At 40.9% G+C, this 27,546-nt stretch overlaps 1 pseudogene; it reads right to left on the reverse strand.

The window, feature by feature from the left end:
• Positions 1-27,546, reverse strand: part of LOC141373457 (uncharacterized) — a 46,202-nt pseudogene that overhangs the window by 10,745 nt on the left and 7,911 nt on the right.

A 27,546-nucleotide genomic window follows, 5' to 3' on the forward strand; every position in this document is an offset into this window, starting at 1 on the left:
TTCCCATGAGTCAGAGGCTACTACGGGGATGAGGCAGGGCCTTTTGTTGCCCCATTCCTTCCTCAGTCTCCCAAAAGTCCCAGAAACTGTGTCCAACACAAGGAGGATGCAGCTGTAAACTTCATGGACTGCCAGTCAGGACCAGGAGGTGTGCTTCACCAGATAGCAGCATAGAGATGATGACAACTGACAGGTAACGGTCCCCGGAACATACCTTCAATCCCAGTATAAGGGGAGGGGAAACTGCATTGACTGAGATTGTTGTCCCAACATCTAGTGGAATGGGGGCTTGAAATAGAAATTAAAACATTTCTTGCATCCTTGAGCTTACAAACTGAAACTTGGACCCAAAATATTATCAATAGTGATAGATTTGTGAAAGAAGTCTCATTTCCTAATATTATTAGCAAGAACTAACATCTTCAGATTGATCTATTAAAAATCATACAACATACTAACATCAACTGGTGTAGAAACTCAGATCTGGATCTCAGTCATCAGATAAATGCTCAAATGGTAAACATACCTGCTTTTACAAAAGAAATTCCTATCATATCTACTACCAGTACTAGCCAACATTACTGAATATGTACTATAGCTGGACCTTGCCCTATGCCTTATGGATGGCATATTCAATTCCTTCAGTAGTCCGATGAGGTAAATACTCCCATTATGTACATATATTTTTATACATGAGGAAGTTAAATAACTTGCCAAAGTTTACAAAGCTTGAACTTTATGTGATTAGAGAACCCTTTGCATAATCATTAATGCCATTCTGTCTAGACTGAAATACTGAAATACTACATCTTTAAAGTTACATCAAATCATCAAAATCCATGTTTTCCCCTAATCTTTAGAGTTTTTCTGTTGGAGAATTTAAGGCAAATTCAAGAGGACTCTTAGCCAAGACACATCCTCTGGTCTCTGTCTCCAGTTTAACTTTAGTTTCCAGAGAAACAAGGCTACTATGACCTTTTCCATAGATTATCCGATCATTGGGTGAGGCCTTTCCCCTGTGCAGGTCCCCTATCAACATGAGTAGACATCTTTTCTTCCCATTTGACTCTGAAACTTCAGGTTACTATTTTGTTTTTTTAGTTTTCACACTTAAGCTTTTGTACTTTAATCTCCTTTTCTGACCTGCCTCCCCTAAAGGCTACTTATCTTCCCTAGCTCAATGACTTCATTCTGAAACCCAATATTTTGGAGAGAGAGAGAGGAAAAAAAGGAGGCCCTGCTTTTAACAAAATCCTCTTAATATGGGCAACTTGGTCTTGTCTGCCAGTGCTGTGTTATAAAGCTTCTCTGCTGCTATCAGTGAAAACTAGCCTAAATAAGAAAGAGAAGAAACACAGTGATTTGTGACCTTTTCTGGGATCACAATACTTCGGTCATATCTGCTTGGAATATGACTCTCATCTTGGTGTTTTTTTCCCCCATAATATAAATTATATGTGATTTTTTTCACACCTCTCATCTAAGAATATATTGTTTTGAAGAAAAGTTTGAAAGTTAAACACAAGCTTTTACTGAGAGTATTTGATATCTATCTTATAAAAAATATGACTGAATAAAGTTACCCTTGAAGTTCTATTTTTATCCTTAAATTAAAGTTTAAAGAAAGAAAAGGGATTAAAGTTATTATTAGATTTTTATGTTAAAAATTATGAACTTTCAATATATAAATTTCAGGTTTTTCCCAATAGGCTTTATTACTTCTTCTGATTGTCTTTTCATTTTCCTGTGCTGTCCATCAACCAACTATTTCCTATCCTTTTGGGACTTTCCTCAATTTCTGTTTGCATTACAATGTCATATTTCTTTTATTTTAAATGATTTTAATTTCATTTTCAATATATAGTGAGAACACACTGTAATGAGTTCGTTTCACTACTTTTCAGTTTCAAAATAACTTTGTCTTTTGAAATTTTTGCCTCCTAAAATAAGTCAAGCATTTCAGAAACTTCGTAGAAAGAAACATTCTCTTTTCTCTTTAAATTTTCTGTATTTATAGAAAAGAGTTCCATGTGTCCAAGCACTTATATAAAGTAGAGGTGTTTAGTAAAATAGAATCGCCAGTGTAATAAATATTTCTCCATTGGGATATTTTTGTGGAAAAATTATGTAAAACAATTTATGGCTTCATACTCTTATGTTAGAAGAAAGATTATTTTCTTTCTTTCTTCACAATAAAAAGAGCTTTGCTAGATTTTTTTCTGATTATGAAAGCTCGTGCTTATTTACAGTAGCTATATTATAAAAATTATTCAGCAGTTACATGCAATAGACTTGTACATGTAGCAACATAGATCTAAAACACATATTATTAGGTGGAAAACATAAGAAACAGAATGTGATACCATCTAAGTAAATTTAAAATATCTGTATAAAAAAAATTTTGTAGGACTACAAACAAACTAAAAGATTTACATCAAATTCATTAGCATAGTGGTCAGTAGGGGGTGGTTTGAGTAATCTAAGAAGGAAATGGGGATAAAAGAAGAAATTTCAGATAATACAGAAGTACAAAGAATTTAAAATCACCCTCAATCCCATTACTTAGTAATAATGACAGTGCATATTTTGGAGTATAGCCATCCAGATCTCTCTCTCTCTCTCTCTCTCTCTCTCACACACACACACACACACACACACACACACACACACACACACAGGCTTTAATGTGGGATTATAATCTGCTTTTTAATCTTATTTTCATTTGAGAGTACAATATAAATTGGTTGATATAAATCATTTTTAATGTATTATGTGCATGGATCTGCACAACTTATTTAATGACTACCCTACTGATGTATATTTAGATTTTTTCCACTTTTTTTAATGACTAATGTTACAAGTAGCATTCTTATACATATATCTTTATCTATTTGCCTTTCACTAGAAATGCACATTTAAATTATTGAAATAAATTGTCAAATTGCCTTCCAGAAATGCCATTTTTACATTCTAATATGAAACTTTCTGATTCTCAAAAGGTTTTAAAGCTTAAAACACTTGTAAAACAAACCAACAGGAGCACCTGGCTGGTGCAGTCAGTTAAGCCTCAGACTCTTGGTTTCAGCTCAAGTCACCATCTCAGGGACATGAGATGGAGCACCACAAGGGCTCTGCGCTCAGCGTGGAGTTGGCTAGGAGTTTCTCTCTCCCTCTCCCTTGTCCCTCCGTGCTCTCTCCTCCTCTCCCTCTCAAATGAATAAATGAATCTTAAGCAAACAAACAAAAACCAACAACCAGGAACAAAAGAATCTCCATATTCCAGGCCATTCAAATGTCCAGATCTCATCAATAGAATTGATGAGAATTAATTATCATCAATAGAATTAATTTACTCACAGAGTCCTTCCCCTGCAGTGGGAGATCAAAGACTACACAGCTGTCATTACACAGCTGACGATGTGACTGGCTTGGTCCAACATATATTATCAGGGACTGAGTGAACTAGAGCAAGAGAAAGCAGAAAGGATGCAACTAGAACTACCCCTCATTCCATTTACATTTACATGGGTACTCTTACTGAATATATCAGCTTTTTTGCACTTGTACAGGCATCAGAATCTTGAAGCTAAAAAAAATTAAAGCCTTTAATTACTAATAGCTGGGATCTGTGTTCTGAGTAGTTGGGAATTGTCTATTTTTTCAACCTCATTTCTAAAGTGCCTTTTATTATTTTTGGAATGTTCTGACCTCGTTGGCAACAGTTGAATTCGTTTCAAACATGGCCTCTAAATCAGACAGCAGTTCCAGCCTGGTGGGGTGGGCAGAGCTGGGCTGTGGAGCCAGGCTGACTGGGGGCCTTGTCCAAACGCATGACTAGCTTAGGCTAGTCACTAAACTTCTCTGTCTCTATTTCCTAAGTATTACACGGAGATAAAGATGTTCACTGGGCTGTATCTCCTGGATCTAGAGCAAATATTTCAACAAATATTTGTTAGTTAACTCAAAGTAACAATTAGCAATAATGAATGAATTGTCTGGTACCTAGAAAATACACATTAAGTGATAGCTATTTTCATATTAACATAAGCTATGGGGAGGATGGTGAAGGAGAGAAGCAGAAAGCAAAAAATTTCAGATAATCCAGATCACCAGTAAGAGTCCAAGATTAGATGCTAGGGCCAGTGTAAATTTGAAAATGTGGAAATTAATATTGACAGTTTGGAAGAAGAGAGGGAGTTGCTCTAAATTAGGCTCAGCATTCAGGGTTACCAACAGCCTGTCCAAATGGAAACTATACACGTGGCTTTTAACAATGTGTAAATGTGAATAATCAACTCATCAAGGTAGAGTCCTTAAGCTTTTTCTACCCAATATCATTCCTATACCCAAAGCCATATTGCAGAAAGAATTGATAAATGCATGTTTTCTTAATGCTACTGTGTGGCAGGAATTTAAGTTATAATCTCTTTTCAAGGCACATCTTTATTCAAAGGGAATTATTCAAAGCCACCTGAGTGGCAATTACTACATAAAGGCTAATTGACCTAATTAATCTAATGTGGGTCAATGGCTCTATACCACCCAAAGAACATTTTCAAATGAAAGGGAAAAAAAAAAAAAGGAACTCCAAAAGGAATTTCTTTAAGGGCACATCTTTAAATTTTGTGAGTCTGATTTATTTCTTGCACACAGATATAATATTGCAGCATATTATATTGCTGGAGTGGCTGAGCTGGGATAAAAAGAGATAGACTTATTCTCTGAGGGTCCTGAGGAGTATTCTGTTCCTCACTCAGGGGAAGGCACTATATAAATTACATTATAACAATACTGCCTCTTTCTGATAATGTAGCACCAAAAGAGGAATTCAACATGACAAGAAGTCAAATTTACTATCATACTGTTTTGATTCTCTTGGTGATGTGATAAAGTGCATGCTGATACCTGCTTTTTATTTGATTAACTTCAGCTTCTTTGAATGCCAACTTGTTCCATTTGAAGTACTGACAGCCAAATATAAACGGAGACTGATAATATCTGGGCCCTATGACTGAGGAGAGGATGTATAATATACACCTGTGGTAGGCAAAATAAGGCCCCCAAAGATACTCATGTTTTAATCTCCCATGTTCATGAATGTGTCAAATTACATGGCAGAAGGGACCTTGAACATATGAAGTTGAGGGTCTTGGGATGGGGAGAATATCCTGGATCATCCAGGTGGGCCCAATGTACTCACAGGTGTTCTTATAAATGAAAGAAGTAAGCAAGAGAGAGAAGGAGATGGAAGGATGGAAGCAAAGGCCAGAGAGACAGAGAGAAAGGGAGATAGATTTGAAGAAGCTACACTGCTAGCTTCAATGATGGGAAAAAGGGCCCCAAGTCAAGGGATGCAGGTGGCTTCCGGAAAAGTCAAGGAAATGGATTCTCCCCTAGAGCCTCCAGAAGAGATGTAGCCCTGGATTTTAAAGTCAAGCAACCTTGATTTTAGCCCAGTGACACTGATTTTTGGACTTCTGACCTCTAGACGTGTAAATAATAAATTCGTGTTGTTTTAAGCCAGAGTTTGTGTGATTTGTTATAGCAGCAAGGGAAACTAATGTGCCACCTTTGGGCTCATGGCACAGAGCTACACTGATGTCATTTTAGTTGGATTGAAATGACTTTCCCAAACTCTACCTGTAATCCAAGACCGAGCTATGACATAAACCAGGGAAGCACCACAGCAGAAGCTCTTGCTTTGCCTTTTATTCATCACAAGCTCATTTTGCTAGCTCCTTTATTCTGAGGCCTTTAGAGAGATGGAGAGTGAGTGAGGGGCATCCTAAGTGTGGGAAGAAATCAGTCCTGTCATGAGTTAATTCCCCTCTCCTAGGGTTTTAAACCCCAAAGATATTTTCTAAAAAGATATTTTCAACCATGAACAGTGTCTTTTAATCTACTTGGCCTCTGTTCTATATGCAAAATTAAACAAGCATGAACCACTTAGAGGATGAGGAAAATGTCCACAAAGCCTTTAGAAAGTGGTTAAGTGTCTTCACTGGGAGTCACTGGACAGGGTATGCCATTGGGTTAATAGGGTAGAATGGGAAGGAGCTTAGAGCAGCTGGTCAAAATCTTACATGGGGCGGAGAAACTTAAAAAATGGTACTATGAACAGCCACGGTGCTAAGGAGCACTTACATCCATTACATAACATTATCCTATTATCCCATGCTTACCATCCCTACTTTTAATTGAGGAAAGTAAAGCTGAAGAGATGGCACCATCCCTACTCCAAGCCCAAGTTGTTAACCTCCACTCCACGTCGGAACTTCCCTGGCTATCACCCAGAAAGTTTTCTATATGACAGAGTCATGGCAGATTTGTTGTTTTCTTGATGTTCTGAGTGTGCCACCCCAGGAAATTCTTGAGAATGCAGGGAGAGGTTGCAAGAAGAAATGTGTATATCACATACAACACCAAGCCAAGTGCTATTGCCAAATGCAGTCAGAGAATGGGCAGGTTGTGCAGTGCAAGCTTGGCTTTCTCTAAAGTGCACGGTTCTGATGGGGCCAATGGAAACGCCTATTAACTGATGACATGATAGTGACTCTGTTAGAAGAAAAGCAAACAATGAAAATGAATAAGTGCACATTTGGATTCTGACCATTGCAATGGTCCCAGTGAGGAAGAAAAGCTGGAGGAATCCAGTGAGGTAGCAAGCTTGTAGTTGGATAGCAAGTTTTCTGATGGACATGGGTGAATGGTGAACAGGATGACACATACCCAAGGTCTTGAAGTAACTCAAGTCTTAGAGGAAGACTAATGTCCAGAAACAGGTAAAAATGCTAAAGAAAATTAAAAATTTAGAGCACAGGGAGTTCTGGGAAGGGAAAAGCCCCAGCTTGAAAATACTGATGCTAAGTTAGCTTATAGTAGCAGTGAGGAAAAGAACTTCTCCACTCCTATTTTACTACCTTCCCCCGCCCACCCCCCTCCCCACCCCCCGGGAAAGAAGACTGGAAGATTGACTGGAAAGAATGGAATAAATGTTAGTAAAAAGGAAAGGAGCCCCAGCTTGTCCAAGATTCCACATCTGAACCATTGCATCCCAAGGGAAGGTAATATAATAGATTGAGAAAATGGGTTTTGGAGTCAGATACACCTAGCATCTACTTTATTCTCCTGGCAAGTTATTTAACAGTAACAGTCCAAATTTCAGTTTCTTCTCCTGTAAAAATTGGGATAATAGTCTGTCTCATAGGGTAGGGGAACAATTCAACATAAAGCACTTTAACCAGTACCTGGCACATAATAAATACTCAATGCACAGTAGCTATTCTTCTATCATTACTATTTTTATAGACTAAATAGTTGAAATCACAACAGAAGTCTTTAAGAAATTATGAAGACTAAATATTGTGAATAAGTAATCAATAAACCTAGAACTAGTTATATTAAAGATGGTTTTACCAGTTTCCAGTGTAAATAGTGATCGCTAGGAGTAGTGTAGGTTTGGTAAGGTCATACCAACCTAAATGCATTTTCTTTTTCTAAAGGGGTATGTATATACTGGAAATCAGGGGGATTTTATAGACAAAGAGTATTGGGATTTCAGCCTCACCAAGAATCTCATGATACCCTTATGAAAGAACTATGAGCTGGCTGTTCCAGGTAGGAAGATTTTTAACTTGTTGAGTAATCCTAATGGTGCTACTTAAGAAATTTCATAACTCCAGAGGAAGGTTTCTGGGAGGAATAACTTAAAGGTTGGCCCCTCAGTCCTAAATTGTTCAACATTTTCACTTACTGATTAGTGAAAGAATGCTAGGATTCAAAAGATTCTCATATGGCCCAAACAACAGACTAAATATGGAACAGTATGGAATTTTGTGGATTCAAAATTCTATTCTTTTACTTTAGTCAAATATCAAACTCTGTAAGAAGTGTATAGGGTACACGTCCAAGCAGCTTGTTATTATTTTTTTAAAGGTTTTATTCAAGGGGAACCTGACTGGCTCAGTCAGTCGAGCGTGCAACTCTTGATCTTGGGGTTGTGAGTTCGAGTCCCATGTCAGGTGTAGAGATTACTTAAAAGTAGAATCTTAAAAATACATATATAAAGGTTTGGGGCACCTCGGTGGCTCAGTTGGCTAAGCATTTGCCTTCAGCTCAGGTCATGGTCCCAGGGTCCTGGGATCGAGCCCCACATCGGGCTCCTTGCTCAGCAGGGAGTCTGCTTCTCCCTCTCCGGCTCCCCCTGCTTATGCTCTCTCTCTGCCTCTCTCTCTGTGTCAACAAATAAATAAAATCTTTTTAAAAAATTAAAGCAGAATTTCAAAGAGATATTTGTTTATCCATGTACATAGCAGTATTACTCACAATAGCCAAAAAATAGGAGCAACCCAGCTATCTATCAGTGGGTGAATGGATTAAAAATGTTATATATACATACAATGGATTATTATTCAACCTTAAAAAGGAAGGAAATTCTGACACATGCTACAATGTGGATGAACCTTGAGGACATTATACTAGGTGGAATAAGCCAGACACAAAAGGACAAACACTCCACACATGAAGCATCTAGAGTAGTCAAATTCATAGACACAGAAGTAGAACGATTATTTTCAGGGTCTGAAGGGATAGAGGGGAATGGGGAGTTATTATCTGGATGGGTACAAAGTTTCAGTTTGCAAGATGAAAAGAGTTCTGGAGATGGATGGTGGTGATAGTTGCACAGCAATACAAATATACCTAACACTGAATTGTACTCTTTAAAAAAAAAAAAAGATTTTATTTAACCATTTGAAAGAGAGGGACCACAGATGGGGGGGGAGGTGAAGGAACAGAGGGAGAGCGAGAAGCAGCCTCCCCACTGAGCAGGGAGCCCGATGCGGGGCTCACTCCCAGGACCCTGAGATCATCATCTGAGCTGAAGTCACTTAGCAGACTGAGCTACCCAGGCGTCCCTGATTAGTACTCTTAAAAATGGTTTAGATGGGGGACACCTGGGTGGCTCAGTTGGTTCAGTTGCTTAAGCCTCTGACTTTTTGCTCTGTGCTGGGCATGGAGCCTGCTTCACATTTTCTCTCTCCCTCTCTCTTGGCGCCCCCCACCACCACTCTATATCTTTCTCTTAAAAAAAAAAGTTAAGATGGTAATATTATATATATTTATCATATAATTATATATCATTATATATAATTTAATTATATTAAATGTATTTTATCACATTTTTTAAAAAGTAAACCAATATAAAATCTTAAATATATCAAGAGCAACCTCGTACAAAAAAGAAGGAATCTATTTTTTGGGGAGATTTTATTTATTTATTTGACAGAGAGAGACACAGCGAGAGAGGGAACACAAGCAGGGGGAGTGGGAGAGGGAGACGCAGGCTTCCCGCGGAGCAGGGAGCCCGATGCGGAGCCCCGATCCCAGGACCGTGGGATCATGACCTGAGCCGAAGGCAGATGCTTAACGACTGAGCCACCCAGGCGCCTCTGTATTTTATATCTTTTAAACTGTTGATACTCACAGTACTATTGTGAGATGGAGAGGACAGATAGCTCTGTTTTTTAAAAATGAACAACGCTGAGGCTTAGAGAGGGGAACCCAGCACTCCTGATGCAAGGGCCAGGTACCTCCCCCTTCCATCTCCTTCCTGGCCACACGTTGCTCCTCGTGCGTGGCTGGATTCTGAGGGTACGTGATTTCAGTTATCTGCACTAATATCGTGCTTGGGTGTTGTTGCAGTTATAAACATCTTTGATAGGTTGATGTGGTAGGGATGCTTGTCTCTCTGCCAAGCTGGTGACAATTTAATGACAGTATTGTCAACCAGTGTCTTTGATGATTATACACATTTATCAGACAGTATAATCATCTCTACTATGCCAGTTGCTCACACACCAGAAATGAAGCTCCAGGAACAGTCTATTACTCTGACAAGGATAATAGGTCATTATTACCAAATCAGCAACACAGTGCTTTAAAAATAAATGACCCTGCTTCCCATCATTATTTATTTTTCATAAGTGCCTCAGGTTTGTCTTACATCTAACAGCAGGAGACAATTATTCCATAATAGTCTTCTTTTTTTTTTTTTAGTATGTTTTAAATGGTCTTAAGTGGTGAATTAAATGTTTCTGTTGACCCCAAAGTAGAAGCCTGGGTGGTTTTACAGGAGCGTTAAAAGAAAACGGGTAGATTCATACCATCTTCCTTTGTCATCCAATTCTGTTGAAAAAGAATGGCCAGCTAGGAAGATGGGATTGGTTGGGGGAGGAGAGATGCTGTGTACTACTCACATGAATGAAGGTGTGTTTAATGTTGTCTTAATGCTGTTTGATTGGGCCATCAGAGCCTACAAACAATCCCCAATCTTGCCCCTTCTCTATGTAGAGTGCTTTTTGTTTTTTGGTTGTTTGTTTGGTTTTTTTTTCCCTTTAAGTAGGCTCCACTCTGGGCTCTCCAATGCAGGGCTTGAACTCACAACCCCGAGATCAAGACCTGAGCTGAGATCAAGAGTCGGACACTTAACCGTCTGAATCACCCAGGTGCCCCTGTGTAGAGTGTTTTAAAAGGGAAACTGGTAACTCATAAAAGGAAAAATTCCCCTCTGTTTGCCCAGAAGTTCCTCAGCTCCTCTTCCCCTCACTCAGGACAGCCTGAGGGGGGCCTGCGGGGTTCTTCCCCAAGTGGGGCACCTGCTCTTACTGCCTTGGCAAGAGGTTCTGCTCACAGGGCAGCCCTCCCTGCACTGAAGTTGGGATTAAATCACAACCCCTGCTGGAGATTGGGCATTGCCTCCAATTTCAATGGAAGAAGGCCCCGTGAAGGACACTAACACCTGTTTTCTGCGGGAAGGGGGAGAACTGGCTGGGTGAGGATGTGGTGTTTCTTTGGCAACTGAGAACCATCCTGTTAGGGGTGGCCGCTAGCTTTCAAAACAAAAAGAAGCTTGTAACTGTAAAAGGCTACTGATGGGTTTCCTGCTCCCCCACCCTTTTAGAGGCAAAACCTATTTATGAGGCTTTATTAAGTGCAAATAAGTCCCTTGGCTTCAACGGAGAAGCAGCAGCTGCTGAAGATGTGGTCATTTGCATATAAATGACATGATTTCAGCTCAGAGAAGAATATTGAAAAATATACATGTCGACAATGGAATCCTGATAGAGTCACACATATTAAGGTCAGATATTGTCATTTTTAAGGCTGCTGCATGCTGATGACTGCATCATATCACACATTCAATTCTGTTTGGGTTATATGAGTTTTATCTTCTATGAAATGGAGGATTTTTATTGTGAATTAATTAAACTACTTTTTTTATTCCTAAACATGAGAACATCTAGGTCAATAAGCTAAATGTTCTACAAATGCAAAGGCTCCGTGGCAGCCAAAGTTACCAACTGCAGACTTGGGTGTTCTGTACAGCCAACAAGGAGGGATGTGTGCCCAGGAGTCTCCCAGGGAAGCGACTATGTGGCGCTTTCTGTAATGTTCATTGGTCCGCTTGCTGCAGGGTCAACCTTTTTTTGAAGGGCCGAAGGAGGCGCCAGTGTTTGTATTCGAAGAAGTTTTCTAACAGCCAGGCTGAAAGATGAGTGGGGAAATTACCATAGCCCAGAAAGTCCCAGAAATTTCCCAAGTGCCCACCGTTGTTTCCTGGTCCCATGGCCTGTGGCTGGGAGTTCACGGCCAGCAAGAGACACATCCTGGAATCATCTGCCCTACTCCCAGGCAAGTGTCCCCCCATGCTGCCTGGAGGAAGCCGATGGGTTTCTCTCCAATATGCCCTCAATTTTGGCCCTGCATCAGTCAGGGTGCTTGTTGGCTCCTTTCCCACCTGCAGCACAGAGCTTGTTTAGAAACCGCTTGCTGTATATTGGCTGCTGGGAAGGCCATAGAAATACAAACACTACCTTCACCTCGCCAACAGGCCCATAGCTCCCTTAAGGAGAACATTTTCCTGTAAATGATCACTGAAGTGATAACTTGAGATCTTCTCATAAAAAATAGTATCTTTAAATAACAGACTTGATTCCTACTGATTGAGTATTTGATCACTGAGTTACTTATTAAATAAGTCAGGTCACTAATTCTCTTTTTTAAAATTTTTATTTATTTTTATTTTTTTAAAAGATTTTATTTATTTATTTGACAGAGAGAGATACAGTGAGAGAAGGAACACAAGTAGGGGGAGTGGGAGAGGGAGAAGCAGGCTTCCCGCTGAGCAGGGAGCCCAATGCAGGGCTCGATCCCAGGACCCTGGGACCATGACCTGAGCCGAAGGCAGATGCTTAATGACTGAGCCACCCAGGCGGCCCTCTTTTTTTTTTTTTCTTTAAGATTTTATTTATTTGAAAGAGAGAGCATGAGCAGCAGGGGGAGGGGTAGATGGAGAAGCAGACTCCCCGATGAGCAGGGAGCCCTCGATCCCAGGACCCCAGGATCATTACCTGAGCTGAAGGCAGATGCTTAACTGACTGAGCCACCCAGGTGCCCAGGTCGCTAATTGTCAACATAGTTTTAAACCTGACAAATGAACATTTACTAGCTGAATAAAAATCGTTGGTGCATACACACTTTCTAACAGATGATTAAAGATAACTAATAAATAATTGAATAACTAGCAAGGAAAAAGGGAAATTTAGAAAGTCACCATAAATATTTGTGTTTCATAGAGAACTTTAGAGCCTTCAAGAGAACTCTATTATGCTAACTTGAAAAAAGAATCCCAGTGTCAATTTGCTGATATATTCAATATATTCTCTTAAAATGATTTGTGGAGATACATATGATGCTTTAGCTTTAAGAAAGATATTAAAACTCTTAAATGCTTAGTCCTGGTAATTGATCAAAATTATACACATAGAAGATGATTATATTATCCAAAGTTTGGCATTGGGTTATCAGAGAAGTGTGATTAAACCACCCTGGGGGTGGATCCAGGTATTGCAAGGCCTGAAGCTTATACAATTTGGAGGGCCCTATTTAAAAGAATACAAAATTACTGGTATTAATTTAGGTTGAGGGAAAAAAATCACAACAAATTATAAACCTCACAAAAGCCACAAAACGAACATACTTGGATCGATTTGCTGGCTACACACCTCAACACTTTTCCACTACAGTTGACTACCTCTTTAATCTATCCTCTAATATGGGTGATAAAAATGTGTTTTTTATTAATGATAGTCTTTAAAAGTTTATTTCATTTCTGCAACTTGCTACAGGTAATGTCATGTAAGGTTTTGGGATTGTTGTCAAATTGGGGAAAAGCTCAGTCCATTTCTTTCACACATGAGCTGTAAAATTTCTTCTTGTGGAGTGACTGATCCTAAACACTTTCATGTTTTCCTAGTACCTACGGCCACAGGCCACATTGGTTTCTATGGCAATGTGCTCTCAAGCCCTGCACTTTGGTGTCCTTAGAAATAGTGTTTATGGAAGCTGTCCTTATATCAGGACAATTAGTAATATCTTTACAATATACAGAGGTGACTGTAAAACATATAATTAAATGCATTCCCAACTCAACTTTGGCATGGCTGAAGGGAAAAACGAGTCTTATTAGAATGAGCCCTGCAGAAAGATTCCTGGCTCTCTCTGCCCTTGGACGGTCTTGTGGTTCTCGTGGTCATTGCTGACTTTCAAGGCCCAGCGTCAGTGTGAGAGAAGAGGAGCAGTAAAAGCAAGCAGAAGACAGTTGAAGTTTCCCTCCAGCAATACAGGCCCCTTCAAGTTAAAGAAGAAAAGCTGTTCTCTAAACCCATGAAAACAGTGCCCTCCAGACTCCCTCCTACCAGCATTCTCTGTTCACCAGTTCAGTTTGGCCAGACTAAAATTAAAACGAGAAAATGCCACGAGAAATAGAAAGATAAGAGCCCTAAGTGGACATCCATCTCCCTGGGGTGTGATCGACTGAACACAACCAAGTCTCTAGTGGATCCACGGTCCCCATCTTGTGGAGGAGCTCTTCTAAAAGCAGCACATCCTGGAGATGCCAGAGATGAAAGGGACACTCTATTCTGTCCTAGGAAGAAGATGAAGCTGGCAGTTTAGACTGCTGAAAAACAGTTTGAGATAAGCTTGTAGTTCCATAGAAATTAATCCGTGCCTCTAGATAGCACGTAAGCCTATTGGAAAGCTTCTTCAATCCAAGCAGTTAATAATATATCAAGTCTTGTAGCTTAAGGGATACAATTTTCAAAATTATTGTACTGAGGGAATCATAAATTCCACCAAGAGGGAGGTTGCAGTCCAGATATTTTATTTTAGATTTCCATCTAGGGTGCATTATGACACGCCACATGAAAGTCAAATCGTCCATGTAAAATGGTTTCCAGGTGATAAGTTTACCCCAAGGGGTCCAGTAAAGTAATACATTCAGAGTTATATCTGACTTTCACAATCTATAAAGACTAGTTATCAATTTTTTGAAAGATTTGATAAGCAGGAACAAAAAAATAGCTTATGGATGCTGACATTTTTCTCATTAATGGGAACAGCATAAGAAGTGCAAGCTCCTTCTGGATTTGGCTGTAAATACACCACTGACATACATTTTGGAAGGTTGCTATTTTGTGCTGGTGGGAATGTATTTGTCTAACCTTGCACTGACTATAGTAGACATAAGGAAGCAGTGATATTACTGTCAGCCACATTCAGCTTTTTAAAACAGGGGCACCCACTCTGCCAATATCTGTCAGATTCCAGGCCACTGCATATTAAAAATTATGTTCCATCAACACCGTCTGGCCTAGTGGAAGTTTTATTAGGAAATAATTCTCCTGTTGTGATTGGGGAAGGAAAGAAAAAAAAAAACCCACTTCACCCAATAGGATTCAAAGGGATAATTAATGTTCCTTCCATCCTCAGAATAGGAATGCTTTGACTTCCCCAGTGTTTCATGTGAATGCCACTACCCCTCTTTGCAAGGGCAGAGCTGAAATACTGGTGAGAAACAGGCAGGGGGCCCCGGGTACTAATTAATTGCCTGTTTGAGCGTTGCCTATCCATAGCATCATTCTGTGTATTGTAAGGCATTATTTTCATAAGTTATTCCCGTTACCAGGGAAAAAGAATTACCTTCTTTTTTTCAAGAAGACAAGACTGGTAAGTTTGCCGAAGATGGTTATTGAAACAATAATAGTAATAACAAACTGCTTACGCTTGCTTGGCTTTGGTCAAGCTTTCTAGTTTAAAGTGCATTCCTGGGAGGGTGCTGACTACCCAAACCGTGGGAGAAATGTTCTGGGCTGTCTGCATCAACACTCGAGTTCGTAAGGTGAGATACAAGGAATGGTGACACTCTTCGCCTGTCCAGAGTTCAAAACGAAACCCATTCTTCAAAAAAACTCACCATGCATTTGAATGAAAGTATATTGCAGTAATATTTCATTTATCTAGCTAATGCCATCAGTAAATGGGTTGTTTTCTGCAAAGGTAAGTCTTCCAAAATAATTAAGTGATATTTTTATTTTATCCCATTCAGTGCAACCATATTGCATTTCAGCCTTTCTAAAATAACTGCTTCCCTACCTACCTTTTGGATTTGAGTGAACATATATTACCAATCTTTCCTAAGTGTAAGTGAATTATTGCCACTAGGTACCACCCCGTAGTGGCTGCCACGCTGCTGAGCACACGTGGCCGTCTGGCTGGGCTTTTGGGCTCCTCCCTGGCCTTAGCTTTTCCTGCCCCCGCTCACCGAGCTACCTGTAAATCCCCTCATCACTTCTCAGCAGAGAAGGCGGGGTTTTGCAGGTCAGGGCAGGGGTTTGGGAGGCCAACATTCTGGAGTGAATCCCAGCTCCACCACTTACTACCAGAGTGAACTTGAACAATGAATTTCCTGTTTCCTCGTTCATAAAATAGAAAAGAAATACCCGCTATAGGGTTGTTGTAAAATGAAGGGCTGTTAGCACAGAATCCAGCACAGCATCCCTGTGCCTAGTGATTTAAAACAGCACCATCCAGCCTTCTCTCTGTGCCTTTTCAGTTCATCTACCTGTATAAGTAAAATTAAGTTTCTTTTTGTTTTCCCATTACATGGAAATGCTTCAGCAGATCTCCCCAGAGTCAGAGGCCTGACTTTGCGTATAAACTATACAGAATGCCCAACATTAACTTCAGGAAGACCTGGGGCGGGGGGGGTCATCAGGTCAGAGGGTCTCAAGCTGCAGTGTCCATCAGCATTGCTAGTGGAGGGACTGTTAAAACACATTCCTGAGCCCCACTCCCAGAGTTTCTGATTCAGTGGATCTGGGGTGGGACCTGACAATTTACATCTGATCAGTTCCCAGGTAAAGCTGATGCTGATGTTGCTGGTCTGGGGACCACACTCTGAGAACCACTGCTGTAGGGATTCCAAGGTAGAATAGGTGTTGTTGATTTGCAATCAGCCAGCGGCACCCAGCACCCCTGTGCCCCTCCTGGGCTGATGATTCTCCAGAGGCCGGCTGGGAGGCCAGCTAATTCTACTGAAGTAAAGTCTGCTCTCAGGGGTAAGTGATGATTTGCAACTTGATTCCTAAAAAGCGTTTGACCGAAGTGAGGTGTAAGGCAGATTTTCTTCTTGCCTTAATCCCTTCCTCCACCCCACTGCCTACTAAATACACATATCTGGAGCGCCCCACCGCTCCACCCCTGTGCCTGTCCTTCTCTTATTTCCTCCCCTAAATCCACAGTGGCTGACTAACGTGGGGTGTGAGTGGGGCTTGTGGTCTGAATTATTAGCAACTGGGGAAGGTGAGACCCATTTAAATTGTTCTTAATTTCCCACCCCACAGATGGGTGAGAAGGAGTCAGTTTTGTAACTATTTGCAAGCCGGAAATTGTGTTCATAAAACATTTTGTTGTGATGACTCCAAACCATGTTCCTAAAATTCGAATCACACATACTTAATTGAAATGGAAAACAGCTTTCTAAGACCTAGCCTCAATGTCCCTGATTTTGCAGGTGAAGATATTCCAGGGAGTTCTCTGCCAGACCCAAAGAGGAGAGCTATCACAATGGGCCAGGCCCATCCTGCCTGTGTCCTTGTGGCCTGAGGAGAAAAGCGGGCCAGTGAGAAACCCTGGGGCGGTGGGGAGCCAAGGAACTCTTAGGAACAGAGCTAACTAATTTTCAAATTAATTGTTTCATGTGTTGTATTGTTGCATAATGCCTATCTTAGGACGAGTCTGCTGTATACACTACTCTGTATTATCAGGGTTTATAGGGTTGTGGTCTCTACAGGATGAGGGAGGAGAGAAGCCCAAGTCGGATTCTGACATATGTCAGATGGAGTGAGTGACAGGGGTAACTCAGAGAATGCAGGCCCCAGGGATTTACTCAGATCCTTTGGGGAGGTCCCTAGACTTCCCATAGCATTTGCCCCACAAGACTTGAGGTGTTTTCATTTAAATAGTAAAGAAAGAGGGACCTAGCAAGGGGGCATCCGGGTGACAGGCTTCTGGGTCACCTGGGCTTATGGGCTGAGTCTGAAATCAACAACTCTGACTGGTTTCGCCTCAATCCTATCTCAGATTTCTCCAGTTTGAAGAAAGTGTGTTCATTAATTCAGTAATCTTTCCGAGGGGCTGCAGGGGACCTGGCTCTATGTGGTGATGGCCTCAAGCAGCTTGTTGGGCGTCTTCCCCGTCTCCGAAGCCGGTTCCATGACGTGTGCATTTCAGTTCCGCCTGGCGCCTCCGCGCTCTCCCCAGGACCCACTCGCAGAGCCCACAGTGTTCACTGGTGAACCGACTGTGCGCCAGGCCCTGTTCGGGGCACTCGGGAGTGAGCAGAGTGGGAGGAGGCAGACAACACACGGAGTAAAATGAAACAGAGCTACAGGATGTGAAAGATTAGTATGTGGGGCAGTGAGAAAGAGAAAAAGCTAAAGCAGGGAAGAAGAACACCAGTCTGAGTGGGGCTGAGATGGGCTAGCCAGGGCAGGGCCTCTTGGACAGAGGGAGGAAAGGCAAAGCGCCGCAGCCTGAGGTGGCAGCCGGCGGCTGGCACCCGGGGGAAGGGCGGGGAGGCCGGGCTGCGGGAGCGCGGGACGCGAAGCGGGATAGGAGGTCAGAGGGGGCTCGCCGGAAAGCACATCAGGCACGTCGGGGCGGGACTCCGCCAGGACTTGGCTTCACTCTGCCTGCGGTGCAAGTCCCTGGAGGCGTTTGAGCCCCGGGGTGACGTGGGGCGTCCAAGGGTCGCCCTGGCAGCTGTGCGGGGAGTGGCCTGCAGGAGCGCAAGGGAGAAGCAGGGGGCTACCGCAGAACCGTGAGGGCCTGGACCGGTACGTGATGGTGGAGACGGTGGGAAGCGCTCCAACCCAGGGTACATTTTTAAGGTAGAGGCAACAGGGTTTGTTTACAGAGTATGAGCCATGTGAGAGAGAGAGGACCTAAAGAACCTGATAGACCTCTTTCCAAAAAGATCCCAGTCAGGGTTCTTTTCCTGCGGGACCAGTTGACTGTGGGCTCCCCAGGCCTCTGTCCTTTGCTGGGGCTCCTCTTCTCGGACGGCTTTGGAAACCAACGCTTGGAAGGTTCGTTCTGCACCGTTCTCCACCGCTCTCTAGCTTCTTCAGGGCCCTCAAGGTACAGACAAATTTGGGACTCAAGGGACTGCCTCGTGTGTGCCCCAAATCAAGCTCATCTTTCATAAACCGCCACATTGCCCTGACATCTTCATTTCTCTCTCGTTTCCCTCATATCCTCCCCTTTGACCAGCCGTAAATGAAGCTGGACTTTTTAATTTTTAAAAAAGACTTAAAGTCAACTGTTTTTCTTCTTTGTGGGCTTTTTAAAAAAAAAAATTCCTCTTTTATCAATAGGTTGGTGGCCTTCTTTGGTAAAGGGATTCCCTTGTCCTCTTGTGGCCCCTGGAAGCATTTATTTTCCAACAGAATTTTTCTGGGGACCTTCTCCTCTCTGGAGACAGTGGTCTGCACACAGCCTTTCTACCCACTTGCCCACACTGTTTGGGCTCCTCCTCCTGACCTGACTTAGCCCTCGTTCTCCAGGACCCCCTCCACCTTTGAGCAATATCAATGCAAAAAAGCCACCAGACAGAAGAGAGAAATGGGAAGACAGTATTTGATTTACGACACACCCAAGGGTGAGCAGAAACAGAAAAGGCTCATTGCACAGGGCACTGTCAGATCGAAAATACAAGAGCAATTAGGACAGAGTGAAGAAACCCCTATATGTATGTATGTACATATGTATTTTTAATTAGAGTGTGGTTGACATACAATATTATATTAGTTTTAGGTATATAACACAGTGATGCAATATTTATATACATTAGGAAATGCTAACCATGGTAAGTGTAGTTGTCATCTGTTACCAAACACGTTATTGCACTATTATTGCCTGTCTTCTCTATGCCGTGCTTGTCTTCCCCATGACTTATTTATTTTATAACTGGAAGTTTGTACTTCTTAATCCCCTTACCCAACTCCCCTCTGACAACCACCGGTTTATTCTCTGTATTTATGAGTCTGTTTCTGTTTTGTTTTTCCTTTATTTTTTTTAGATTCCACATATGAGTGAAATCATATGGTATTTGTCTTTCTCTGACTCACTTATTTCACATAGCATAATATCTTCTAGATCCATCCATGTTGTTGCAAATGGCAAGATTTCATTCTTTTTGATGGCTGTGTAATATTCCTCTCTGTGTGTGTTCCACATCTTCTTTATCCATTTAGCTATTGATGGACACTTGGTTTGCTTCTGTATCTTGGCTATTGTAAATGATACTGCAGTTAATGTGGGAGTGCATGTATCTTTTCCAATTCATGTTTTTCTTTTCTTTCAGTAAATACCTAGTATTCAAATTAGTAGATCATACGGTAGTTCTAGTTTTAATTTTTTGAGGAACCTCCATAATGTTTTTCATAGTGGCTGCACCAATTTACATTCCCACCAACAGTGCATAAGGGTTTCCTTTTTTCCATATCCTCGCCAACATTTGTTATTTTTGTCTTTTTGATAATAGCCATTTTGACAGGTGTGAGGTAACAACTCATTGTGGTTTTGATTTCCATTTCCCTGATGGCTAGTGATGTTGAGCATCTTTTCATGTGACTGAGGGCCATCTGTATGTCTTCTCCAGAAAAATGTCTTATTCAGATTCTCCGCCCATTTTAAAATCACATTCTTTGGGTTTTTTTGGTGTTGAGTTGTATGTATCCTTTATGTATTTTATATGGATTAACCCCTTATTGGATATATTATTTGCAAATATTTTCCTCCACTAAGTAAGTTGCCTTTTTGTTTGTTGATTGTTTCCTTCATTGTGCAAAAGTTTTTTTAATTTGATGTAGTCCCCATCATTTATTTTTGCTTTTATTGCATTTGCCTGAGGAGACAGATCCAAAAAAATATTGCTGAAACTGACACCAAAGAGACTACTGTCTATGGTTTTTTGTTTTGTTTTTGTTTTTGTTTTTTTTTGGAGTTTTATGGCTTCAGGTCTTATATTCAGGTCTTTGATCCATTTTGAGTTTATTTTTGTAAGAAACTGGTCTAACTTTCATTCTCTTACATGTAGCTGTCCAGTGTTTCCAGCACTGTCTTTCCCCCATTGTATATTCTTGCCTCCTTTGTTATAGAATAATTGACCATATAAACATGGGTTTCTTTCTGGGCTCTCTATTCTGTTCCGTCGATCTATGTGTCTATTTTTGTGCCAGTACCACACTATTTTGATGACTACAGCTTTATAGTATATCTTGAAATCTGGGATTGTGATACCTCTGGCTTTGTTCTTCTTTCTCAAGATTGCTTTGGCTATTTGAGGTCTTTTGTGGTTCCATACATATTTTAGTATTATTTAGTTCTGTGAAGATGCCATAGGCATTTTGATAGGGATTGCATTGAGTCTGTAGATCTCTTTGGACGGTACGGACATTTTAACGTTATTAATTCTTCTAATTCTTGAGCACAAAATATCTTTCCATTTATTTGTGTCATCTTCAATTTCTTTCATTGGTGTCAGAGTTTTCAGAATACAACTCTTCCACTTCCTAAGATAAATTTATTCCTAGATATCTTTTTGGGGGGAATGCAATTGGATTGCCTGTAATGGGATTATTTTCTGAATTTCTCTTCCTGCTAGTTTGTTATTAGTGTATAGAACCACAACCAATTTCTGTATATTTTGTGTCCTGCAACTATTCTGAATTCACTTATTAGTTCTAATAATTTTTTGGTGGAGTCTTTTGGGAGTCTTTAGGGTTTTCTCAAGTCATCTGCAAATAGTGACAGTTTTACTTGTTCCTAACAATTCAAACGCCTTTTTTTTTTCTTCTCTGGTTGCTGTACCTAGGAGGGGGGGCGGTGGAAAAACCCTTTTGTGGCTGGGAATTCTTTCTAAAAATGCAGTCTATTTGGTTATTGTTTGTAGCTCTGCCAAAATAGTACCTCCTGTGAGACATTCCAGGGCAGAATGAAACTAATCATGATTATATGTTCATTAGCAGCCATCACATAGTTGGATCAGAGCAAGTGATTGCTGGGTTCTGGTTTTTAAATTTTCTTCCAACACAAGTGCACAGAATATGGTCATCCTGACCAGCAGGCAGCTGGGTCTATGCCCTGCTTCTGCTGGGGTCCTCAGAACGTATTTTTTAAAGATCAGGGAAGAATATGTCTCCCATGATGCATTGTGCATTAACTGCTTCAGTGTGTTTTCTCACCTTGGACATGTTTCCTTCTTAATTATGATGACAGCCCAACGTTTGAAGTACTTTGTAAAGTCATCTACGTGCCTCTGCATCTGTGTGTGCGTGTGCTGTGTGTGTCTGCGTATGTGTGTATGTGTACTTGGTGTACATATATATGTGTGTGTTCTCCCAGAAAAAAAAACAAAGCAAAACATCCTTTTGCTGTTTAAAGTGTCTTGTCATGCTCTTCCTTTAAGAAAATAACCTGGGACAGTAGGCATGGGAGCAGGTTATATTTAGGGGTTTTTAAATATATAAAATGATAAATGGATATAAAGCTAACAGAATAGGATATAAAGCTAACCTGCCTGGGTGGCTCAGTCCATTAAGTGTCTAATTCTTGGTTTCGGCTCAGATCGTGATCTCAAGGTAGTGAGTTGGAGCCCTGCATCAGGCTCCATGCTCAGTGCGGAGTCTGCTTAAGACTCTCTCTGCCTCTCCTTTTGCACCTCCCCATGATGAACGCTTTCTCTCTCTAAAATAAATAAATCTTAAAAAAAAAAAACAAAGCTAACAGAATAGACAAAAACAAATTTTAAATTTTAGTTAACACATATTGAGTGTCTACTAGCTATTGCAGGCATTTTATATACAAGAACTCGCTTGACCTCTGTAATAGCCCTGGTTAGGTAGGCGTTATTTATTTACTTATTTTTATTTTTTAATTATATTTTTATTTTAAGTAGGCTCCATGCTCAACATGGGTCTTGAACTCACAACCCTGAGATTAAGAGTTGCATGCTTTACCAACTGAGCCAGCCAGGTGCCTCCAAGACAGGCATTACTAATCCTATTTTATATATGAGGCGGAATAACTTGCTGAAGAATATGCAGTTAACAAGAGACAAACAGGTTTGAACCCAATTTTGTCTTACTTTAAAGTCCATATTTATTCCCCTGCATCATGTTGACTTTCAGAGAGATTATATGGTCTATCTATAAGGTGAAAATGTCCTTTGCCTTGCAAATAACCAACAAGAGTTTGTGAAATACTGTTGGAGGGGAGGGGGTGTGAGCACTTCACACAGTCAAATCGGATAGAAGTTAATTCTCTGGAGTTACAGCTGAGGAACAGTAGGTGGCCCGTCTCTCACTATGTCAAACTTGCTTCTCAGAAGGCAGATGAAACTGCTGGTGCTGTTTGTCTGAAGGAGGCAGAGAAGAACTAGGCAGATCTACGCAGGGAAAGAGCAGGTGCAGGGTGTGGAGCCGTATTCTGGCTGGAACAGACACACATGCTCCTCTTCACACTTTACCTGCCCCCCCCCCATGCAAATCAGGAGCAGTCAACAAAGACTTCCAAGGGTCTCCCTTTGGGCAACCCTACCCAGTGTCTGCGATTAGAATGATAAGTCACAGCAAATGGGTTCCTGTCTTCTCTCTGACAGTTTGGAAAGAGCTACTGCCACATCTGGCCAAAGTAACTTTGCTTTTCCCAGAGGGAATCTTCCTTAGTATACTTTGCTTTTTTGCATTTAAAAGAGCCTCAGAAGGAAACTACCTATATATGGAGATATAGGTATAGATAGATATATAGATTATGTATGTTATATATTATTAGTAGTTATTACTAATAATTCAAAATAATTAACTACTATCTATAATATATAGATATAGCTGTATATTATAGGTATACTATGTAATATAATATGCATTATATATACTATATATAACTATATATAGATACAGAGAGAGGAATATGTAGAAATATAACTAGCTGGACATCCTTACTCCTTTATTGTTTCTAATAATATAATTTAATGTGGAACTACTTCTTGCTTACAATACTGTATCTACAGAACCGTATCTACATATCTATATCATCTAGATCTATATATTACTCGCTCAGCAGACACCAGTCTCTTCTCCTACTGGGTCTCTCTGACACTTGCCGCCGTGCATTAGCTACATAAGGATACCACCTAGACCCCATTGTTCTTGGCCTGGACAAGACCGTGAGGAACCAGGGCTGTTTGGATATTCCAGGTACTTTGCCAAGGCCACTGCTACTAAACAACTTTGGGCAGTAGCCCAAATCTTATCATTATCCACACAGTAAGCCAAAAGCAAGGAGGTAACTTAGAAGCAGGGAAAACATGCCAAGATCCTGGAACTTGTCCTGCTATTGGGCATCTTTCCCTGAAAGAGTCACCAGAGCAATTAAAAATCAAACAAAAGAGAGACCAGGCACACACACACCCCTACCTCAAGGTTCTGGAAAAGAGACCCCAAGGGGAAAATAAAATTTAGGAGGTTTGTTGAACCTACTGTAGAGCTGATCCAGAATTTAAATTGATTACATAATTTATTGCATTTTAATTAGCAATCACAAGAGACCAAGTATTGTTTACTCTCTTGTTAGGAGCTCTAGCTGGAAACAAATACCAGAGAGTCTTAATAAGGATGAGTTATATTTACTGTTTTCCATTTTACAGTCTTGTTATAATCATCACAAGAAGAGATTCATTTAGTGTTCATCTGTTCTTGGTATGACATTTGTTGACCACTAGGGTGACATAAAATCAGAACATACCCCATAAGCCGAGAAAGAGCCTCCCTACCCCCACCCCACCCCATGCTTACTCCTTCATTGTTTTCAATAATATAATTTAATGTAGAAATACTTCTGGCTTAGGTTAGATGACATGAGTTCCCGTGTGCCCTCGTCACCCAAAATGCATCTAAATGACTGCTGTAGGTTATTTATTTAGAGCAGAATACTGCATTTACACGCGCTACTCCAACACGGAAACATTAGCCACATCAGACAGAAACTGTCTGTCTGCTCAGCGTACACCCATTGGCTTATCAGTCTACCCATCTGATGGGTTATCAGACTTTGTTTTTTGTTTCATTCTATTCATTTTTGTTAACTAATAGAATATTTGTTCTTTTTAATGACATTTCCTCAGGGCCAAAGTGTTTGGGGTTTCCAAACAGCTCTTGCTATTCTTACTCAAGCCGGAAGAAGCCTGAACCTCTCTACCTGTGGGATGGGATCTCTGCGACAAGGCGTTTCTTTGGGAGCAGTCTGGGTCCCCATTCCTCCCTAGGAACATTCTAAAGTACTTTTTAAATACCACTGTGCATTATTGCAGTGATTCCCATCAGTCATCCCACCTCTGCTTCTTGGATTGGGTGCCCCGCATGTAATGGAGCCCATTATCTCAACCCTGAAGGATATTCCATTAAGTGAAGGCGGAGGACAGGGTTCCAAGGGGCCAACCTCACAAAAGGGGTGTTTTGTGTCATCTGAATACACATACCCTTTTGAGGCTTTTCATTCAAAAAATGGCCTTTTTCTTCAAAAGTAGGTAAAGTAGATGCCATTGTTTATTTAGTCTTTTTTTTTTTTTTTTTAACCCAGTTTTCTACCCAGCCACAGAGACGCCAATCTGATGCTTGGGTTTTAATTAAAACTTGCTCCCTGTTAAAAAGCTCCTATTGTTCTTTCCATTTAAATAGGATTCTTCTTAGGTCTTTAACAAGACCACAGAGGAGTAATAAATCTAAGTAATTGTCCTTATTAAGAAGAGATTATTCTCACAAGACTATAACAGTCACCAAAGTAACTAAAGCCATTTCCAGGTAGCACTTAGAGTGTCTTCCTCCTACCCAAATACAGAAATGCCTCGTTAGTCACTTTCTTTGCAGTTCAAATTAAATTAGATGGCATTCTGTTTATTTTTCATATCTTTTGCTAACAGAAGGGGATTTTCCCTTTGATGATATTAATCAGGAAACCTCAAGTCCAGTCGTGCCGAGTTCATGGGATGGAGATGACCTCTCCCTCCTTTCCTTCCTTCCTTCCTTTTCTCCTTCCACAACTGATGCCTGAGTTCTTGCTATGCTAGTCACTCTGTCAGGCATTCCTGGTTCAAAGAAGAAAGACATAGTCCATTGGGTGGTGTATTATCTATTCATCTAATATTTACTAAACATCTTCCATGTGCAAGACATTGTAGTAGGGGCTGAGTTTTCAGAGGGAAAAAGCCCGACACAGTCCCTGCCTTCTTGGAACTTGAGATGTGGCAAAAATGTAGACAGCAACCCGATAATTCCATAATTGATTAATTGTAACTGTGGCAAAAAGTTATGAAAGAAAAGACAGGGTGCCATGTGAGCATGTTCCAGAGAGTTAGAAGCAGTCCTTTCAGAATTATGCACTTAGTTTTTCTATGACAAATGATCAGAGCTTTGCTTTCCTATCATACAAAACTGCCAGGGAAGCTTTCTCATTCCCCAAGTTCTATGTACACAGTGGCTCCTGATGTTTTCAGTTTTTATTTAAAATCCATGTTCTAGGAGCAACTGGGTGGCTGTCTTGATTTTTGGCTCAGGTCACGATCTCAGGGTCGTGAGATCAAGGCCTGCACTGGGCATGAAGCCTGTTTAGGATTCTTTTTCTCTCCTTCCCTCTGCCCCTCACCCCATTCTACTCTCAAATAAATAAATAAATAAGAAAGAGGTAAAATAAAATCCATGTTCTAAACTAGCCTCCCCCAGTTAGAGAAAGCTAACTTATCATGTCGAGAATAGAGTCATCAAAGAAAAAATAAATGGCAACAGACTCAAATGCCCATCAAAGCTTTATTTCATAGAAATGTGCTCACCTATGCATGCCTTGCCAACAAACAGGTGCCCTAAGGAGCTAGGGAAGGGGGCTTTCCACCAAAAAAAGACAAAGTATTGGTTGCCAACCTACTGGCCCCAGTCTTTGTTTTCAGATCTTGAGGACACAGCTTGTATCAGTTCAGCTCTTACACTTCATGTTGGGTATACTGTGACTTCTTGTTTGCAAATCACAAATAAGAACTGAGGCCTTTGTTGCCTCCAAAACTGCCAGTAGATTGTAGATAGTAGAAATGGTGGGTATTACTTGCAAAATTCCTTCTCAGCACACAGAAGAGAAGCACCCTGGAGCTGTTCAGGCATGAGGACTGAAAGCTTGCCATCTGACATGGAAAATGCTCATCATCTGACCAAATCAAGGGCTTTCACCCACCCAACAAGTCAAAAAAGTTTTCTTGAGAAACAAAGTGAGCAGTGCATCTGCCGGGAAGCCTTTGTGGCTTGTCCAAGGGCCGCTCTGGACTTCAGCCTTGCAGACTCAGAACTTTAACAACCCACCAAGAACAGATCCATTTTCCAGGGTGGGTGGGAGTGGGAGGGGGGCGGGCTAGAGACTCATTAGCCAAGTAGTGAGACTGAAGAATAAAGGCACCTTTGCCAGGGCACTAATCAGCAATGCAAAGTGACCGTCTTCAGCACCCAAATGTTCAAAAGCCTCCATGACTAATATGTTCTTTTCCTGAAGGTAGACTCTAAGTCATGATCAGAATTGCTTGGGAGTAGAGGGAGGGTCATGGAATCAGAACAAGGAGGGCTAAATGACTTGAATTTGAAATCAAAAGAATATAGACTGATGCTTCCATCTGGTCAATGGATCTAGAACTAACTGGGGCTTGAAGACTTGAACTCAACTGGCCTCAACTCACTGTGTTCATTGTCACATCACACATGACTTTGTAAAGGGGATCCAGTCACTCAGTTTATTGAGTTAGACCCCCTTTAAGCTGGCTGAATCTTTCTTGGCCAAATAGCACTTTGCTATGCACAAGAAAGTAATTGAGAGAGCAGCCTCACAAGAGCCTTTTTGAGAACTTAAACATAAGGCTGCTTCCTCTTTACCAAGGAATAGTGTTTCAGGGGAAAACAAACAAACAAACAAACAAACAAACAAAAAAACCCCTCATCTTATGTTTGAACATATCTGATATGTATAATAAAGTGAAGAATCAATCATTAAGAGTGTTCCAGAACCATGACTTCTATAGGGTAAGATTCCTTTCCATGGCTTCCTACTGCC

The sequence above is a fragment of the Callorhinus ursinus genome, unplaced genomic scaffold (genome assembly GCF_003265705.2).
Source record: "Callorhinus ursinus isolate GAN/ISIS: 27379988/994484 unplaced genomic scaffold, GSC_fseal_2.0 scaffold9, whole genome shotgun sequence".
Lineage (NCBI taxonomy): Eukaryota > Metazoa > Chordata > Mammalia > Carnivora > Otariidae > Callorhinus > Callorhinus ursinus.